Below are 7,143 nucleotides of genomic sequence, written 5' to 3'. Positions count from 1 at the left end.
CACCTACCTCCCACCTACCACTCTCTTGCTTCTATAAATAGAGAGGGTGTGAGGCTTAGGAGAGCAAGGGAGAAGATATCTTGAGCTACCACAAATGAGGAGAGAATAGCTATAGAGTTAGAGAGGAGGAGAGCATCTTGAGGCCTTGTATCAAGATGTCGCTTGAGAGGGAGGCCATCGAAGGAAGATGAGGGCTCATCTTTATGTATAAGCTATGTATTCTTCATTTCTTTTGCCTTAGTGAAATATTTGATTGATTCCCTCCCGTGGACGTAGATCCAATTGGATCAAACCACGTAAACGATCTGTGTTTGCTTGTGTTCCTTTTCGTCTCATTTCTATGTCAGGAAGTACATATCTCACAACAAACATGTTATGATGCTTATACACATAAAATGATAATTATATGCTTCTCTCAATGCTTCTTCCTTTATTTGACTCGATCCATGAGCTTCATAAATATTATTGATAATTGAAGTATTTAATGATAATTATATGCTTCTCTCAATAACTTTGATGATTAATGATTTGAAAATTGTTGTTTCCTCTTCTTGAATGAGTATCCAAGAAGCATCATCAACACATTTTTATCATCTATGACTAATCTCGAGGTACTTTTTGGAAGAAATATTCAAATTCAAATAAAAGATCTTCCAGAGCTCTTATTTTAGCAAGTTTGTAGTCAATTTGATCTTCTCGACAAGACAAACCCAATGATACCAAAATTGGTTCAACCGAGTCCAGTCAAGCCAGTGAACCATATTTAAAGACTTTGGGTCGTTAATTGGAGGGTCAAATAAACTCCAAATTTGACGTATCTATAGTCAAATCAAGCATCTCGACTAGAGGAAATCATTGAGACCAACATTACTCAATTATGAGAACATTTAGACACTCAAATCATAAAAAACCTCTATGATCAAGGGGCATAAAAGAGAATCGTTCGATCAGGTGGTTATGTGCTTTATTTTTCAAATGACTAAATTGCCCTTCATCTAAATGCTATAAATAGGCACCATTTTTTCTCTTGAGAGGAAGGAAGAGAACGAGCCAAATTTCAATATTTTTCTAGACTGAAAGACCCAATAATAACTTTCGTCTTCTATAGCCACCGACCACCATCGACCACGACCCTACAGTCCCCATTTGCAAACCACCGTTGGTCGCCTCCTGCTCACTAGCCACCATTCACCAACCACCAACCACCATCGACCACGGTCTGCCAACCACCAAAGACTCTCCTCGTAAAAAAAACTTGGCGTTATCTATGTGCATGATGAATTTTCTTATAAAATTGAGATGTTAAATTATCACTCTACCCCCAACATGCAACAATCGATATTGTAATAAGCTTCCATATTCTATACACACTAAAGTTTCATTGAGAAAATAGTTCAAGAACAATCCAAAACTTAAGTAATACTATTAGGTCCGGACTCTATATGAACGGAGTCCGACTACGATTAATCATTATTTTTTTTTGAGTTAATCGCTACGGGACTTCGTTCATACGGAGCCCGCACCTAATATGACCTCCGTGTAAGGAGGCAAACACCCCAACTCTTTAAGAAATATGCCATAACAAACTTAATAATTAACACATCAATTGACTTATCATGAAAATATTTTCTATTAAAATATCATGTAAAATTCATAGACATATAGTACAATAAAAAGATTTTTCCTATGTTATAAAGCTAATTCTCAGAATAAATCCCTAGCACAATGGCTTCTAATGGGAAAAGGAGTTTACGTCATAGCAAATTGGTTGCAGAAAAAAGAGTTAGTTGATCAATATTATCAATCAATCTATCAAGAGAGCTAATCAAGAATAGGTATTATCACAGGGCACCATGGTGGTGTCGTTTCAGGCATGGAAGAAGTCAGTCTAGGCAAATTAGATGATATAATAGTAGATTAGAGAAGGAAGTAAAGGTATCAATTCCTTAAAGAATTTTAATTATTTAAGAAAATATCTGCACCAAGCCCTACAGAAACTGATCTTAAATGACTAATTAAGATTAAAAATGTGTCAACTTGGGCAAAGAGGTGATTAGGGTCCTAATAGACATATGAAAAGTCGACTTTACCCGGGCAGATCAAATTTCACATTGTGTTTGTGGCAGGACTTAGACTGGGGTTTTGTTTACAATGAGATCAAGGCTTACAGAAAAGGATTTTGACATAAGATAGCGCTTATAGATCTTTTAGTTGCCTAGGTTAGGATGTTAATTTTGGTTCTATCAAAAGAAAGAACTTTCATTCAATGTAAGAAGAAGCTTTCATTCCAACAATAATATTATTTTTTTCCTTCACATATACTTCTCATTATAATTTATAACAATTAATTTTTATCTCATTACAAAACATATAATAGATTAAATGATATAAATAATATGTATGCCTGAAAAACTTTCATACAAAACTTATGTGATGTCATCACTCCACTAAGGGTCCATTTGGTATAGCAATGCGGTGGTGAAGCAAACCGCACCGCAGTTATGTCCGTTCGGATAAACTGCATTTTGGAAGTTTTTTCAAAAAAGTGCCGCTAAAATCAGCATTTTCCTACCGGTCCTGGCTAAGTGTGGTGACAGCTTTCTAGCCGTGGTTTAACTTTTTTTTTTTTTAAATGTAATAGCCACCACAGTTTTTTGCAACATCATATTACTCTTCAACAGCTTCACAACTGCCCCAAGCATACCCTAAATGTATCAAAAAAATTTCTTCATAAACAAAAGCAAATGACACTCTCCTAAGATAAAGCCATCCGCCGATTATATTTTATCTACATAAAATTTGTATATTTATTTCTACCCGTAACATGCAGACATTCAACATGCCAATAGCCACCAATCATATTAGAGAATACCCAAAAGTATTGCCCATAGCCACCAATCATCTTAGAAAATCCAAATTAAAAACATAAAACTTTGTACGGTAATCACAAGAAAAAGTTTAAGAAAAACCTACACACCCAACTAATTGTACTAACCACCAAACAAATATATTCATGACTCACCTAAATAGGCTCCACAACAATGTCCATGGAAGAAGAGAAGATAACCACACAAAGAGATGTCAAAAGATTCTCTAATGGAATTTTGTTAAGATATTTCGAAGCGGCAGAAAACAAAAATGACAACTGATCCTAAATCTGATCTATGGGGCATGGTAGTTATGACATTGGTGAACCTTACATTAGAAAAATTGCAAAAAACACCCCAATAATGTTGCATTTTGTGGTTTTTGAAAACAACTGATCAGTTGCAGCTTGGAAAACCTAATATGGTAATCACAATGATGGGATAAAACATAATATGGTGATCAATAAAAATAAATCTCGGCATAAAATAAGTAACTAAAGGCGTTTGTTTAATTATATGTAAATGTAATTTAGTTCTTATTTTTAAAACTCATCTTAAAAAAGTTCGTGAATGAGTTTTAATTTCGTGGGCAGAGAAATCACTTTTAATTTCATTTTTTTTAAATCCTAATAAAAATATTAAATATTAAATTAAGAAAATGATACATTAGAATTTTACTTTGAATTATGATAATAATAAGATAACAAAAAAAATAATGTGACAACTGCAGAAAATAAATCTCACTTAACTCATCAAACACAAGGATTGAGTTTAACATCATTACAACTAATTTTAATAGAGTGATTATTTTGTATCTTAATATGGTACAAGACTCGAACACACAGTCTGATAATAAAAGATAAGCAAGCAAGAGTAATACATCGACTTTTTAAGTGGAGAGCTAACAAATGAGGAAAAATCATAAAGACTAGCCCAGTTTAAATAATTCACCATGTCGTGAGTACATATGTCAACTCTTCACTTAAAGCAGAGAAGATTGTTAAAAATTGTACAATAATGGTTTATCGATAATAGTTATAATCTAGCTGTAATGAATGTAGTTTTCATGATAGCAGACTACAAAGGTCGTAGTCGGCTATAGTTCATCGTGAATGTGATAGATGGTGGTTGCAATGTCAACTTATCGTAGAAACTATAATTGAAAGCAATGCCAACTTATCGTAGAGACTATAGTTAAAAAACCATGGTATTCGTTTCATGATTTTAGGTTGGCCACAAAGGTCGTGGTGGAGAGCTGTAGGAGTTGTGAGTCATGTAGGTCATAGTTCCTCACATAGGCTATAGTGGAGAGCAGCGATAGCGTTTATAGGCCCTTAAAAGCAGGAGTTGGGAACTGCATGAGCTATGGTCTGCAAAGACTATCTTTGGTCACATAGGCTATAGTGGGAAGCTGCAATTACATCCGTAGGTCACAAAGGCCGGAGTTGGAAGCGACATGAATTATGATAATTTATGCAGGCGGCAAAAGTTGGAGATGAAAGCTACATGAGCTGAGGCAACATTCGTAGACCACAGTGGCCTGAGTTAGGAGCTATATGAGCCGAGAAAATGTTTGTAAATTGCAGAGGCCGAAGTTGGAAACTGCATGAGCCGAGATAACGTTCATTGGCCGCAAATGTTGAAGTAGTAAGCAACATGAGATGTGATAACGTTTGTAGATTACAGAGACTAGAGTTGAGAACTGCATGAACTATGATAATTTATGCAGGACACACACATATATATTATTTATTTTTTTTCTTGTGTATAATTGTGTTTGGTTCAAAGGAGTTAAATAGAAATAAAAAAAAATCTTATATTTTAGAATTCTATATTGGCTGTTTGCTTCTATCATAATACATCTGCAATTAAATTTGCTAAAAAACAATATTAACAAATATTTTTTCATTGACAAATCTTCACTAAATCATAACAAAAATATGAATGAAATCAATTCTGAGGCTATTGCTATGCTTGTCTAGTTCTAGAGTCTCAACTATTGTTACCAGAAATAGAGCTCCATTACCAAAAATAACCATGTATTTTATTTGTCCAACTTCATTGTTGTATGCACCTCATTCTCATAAACTTGGAAAAAATATTACTTGTGATTTATCCATATGCGAGCATATGGTGTAAACGAGGTATGTGTGCCCTCCTAATCCATAGATATGGATGACCGCACACAATATTTTCTCATGAATTTAAGGGTGAGCTTTCGATTGGTTTCAACGGATCAATTTTCAAATTAATCCAACGAAAAATAGACCGTATGTTGTTAGTTGAAGTTTAGTTATGAACAAACATAAGAAAAAAAATTATATATGTTAAATGTTGATACATCTCCAACAAATTTTCACCTTCCAACACAAATCTCAAGGCATGATGTAAATCTCGAGGCTGCTTTCTGAGCATGAAACATTCAAATCTCGATAAACACTCATGAAGAACTTCGATTTCAACAAATTTATAGTCAAGCTGATCACAGTCGGCGATGTTCGACAGCGTTGGCGGTGGTCGATCACCGCCAACGGCTGCAGATCGGCGACTACCACTGTCGACCACCGTCGACAACCAAAGATCGTCGTTGATCAACCACCACCGACCAGAAGTCGACAGTCACGTTATAGCTTGGAAAACCTAATAACGATTTCCCATACATGAGACAAGGGATCTTTGTAATCATAAACCTATAGTAGATTTTTGCATTTGGCTTTTTTTGATTTTTACATTTGGCTTTTTTCCCCTTTAAGGGTTTAGACGTAAGAACTTACTGGTGTCATCACATAATTTTTTTTTTTTACCAAAGTGCGTGTTGAATTCTCATGCAACGCTAAGATGATAATTCATTATTCTATCGCCGTCAGTTTTCTAACACACATCACATGTATATTATTGATTTAATATCATTAATCCTCCGTTTAATTTCAAATATGCAGTTTCTCAATTTGTTCTACTAAATAAAAATTAAAATCCAACCGATAATTAAGAAAAAGTGATAGAGATTTATCAAAATAAAAAAAAATTGAGATTGATTTTTAAAATTCAACCTTATTAATCAAACTGATTGGATTTGATTTGAATTTTTAATTTTGAGCAAATAACATACACCTCAACCTCATCTACATTGGAAATACTTCCAGTTAAGAAATTATGGCAACCATCATGTGTTTCCAACCCCATAGCTCCTAGCACATGGGTGCTGCATGGGCTGTCTATTCCATAAAGCAATATTCATCTTTAGACACCACATTACTATGAGACTATAAGCATCTAAGAACTATAAATCCTCTCTTTTCCAATTCTTAGATAATGCATGTTAATTAGGCATTCATAAATGATTTTCTTTATTTCTTATATAATTCTTAGCCCAACAATCAACATCATAGATTTTTGCATGTTACTATCTTGGTAAAATTTTAATATGATAGTGTATTTTATGTCCGAAGATTGCACGAAGGCCCACGCGCATGTATAGACTAAAGACGAACAAAAAAAGATTCAAAGATTTTTAAGTGAATAAGTAGAGATAAGGAAAAAAGCTCAGTGCTGAGTCTTAGTTAAAATAATTCATTATATTATTTCAGATAAAAAAATTTATCATTTTACCTAACTAAAAAATGTGAGTTTATAATATCTAAAGTGTTAACGAGACATTTTAAACGATAACAGAAAGTTTTGAAGGAACAATAAATGATGATGACAGTCGATATCAATAGATGATCAACAAAAAATAGTTGAGTGATGAAGATGGCCAATGTTAGTGAAAGAGAGAGAGAGAGAAAATAAGCCATCATTTGAAGTAAGCATATAGTGCCTGAGATCCAACAAATGAGTAAAAAAGTGTACTTAATTATCCCTTGTTTTGGACTTTCCAACACTTCTTTGTTTTACCACTATATTTTTAGGTGTCTAAGGGATGAAAAAAATATTATGTTCGGAGTCCGGACTTACGTAAGTTGGGTCCGGACAATGGATGTGATACACCCGAAGCAGAGGAGGAGGAAAAACTACCTTTGGTGGATCGCAGCCGTTGTCCGGACTATGAACGTAATATTTTTTCCCAAGAGATTCATTCTTCTCTTTCATCTTGTTAATTAATACTAGTCGAAAGATTGTGTTTATCTCGACCTGTTTTGGGAATCTCTTACAAATTTGTAATTGGACTATATTTTTCGTCTTTAAGCATAACTATATTGCTAGTCTAATATTTCTCTCAAATCTTTTACTGTCCATATATATATATGTATATATATATATATATATATGTATATAT

Source organism: Phalaenopsis equestris, unplaced genomic scaffold, assembly GCF_001263595.1.
Source record: "Phalaenopsis equestris unplaced genomic scaffold, ASM126359v1 Scaffold000517, whole genome shotgun sequence".
NCBI classification, from domain to species: Eukaryota; Viridiplantae; Streptophyta; class Magnoliopsida; order Asparagales; family Orchidaceae; genus Phalaenopsis; species Phalaenopsis equestris.
This window is presented reverse-complemented; position numbering follows the sequence as displayed.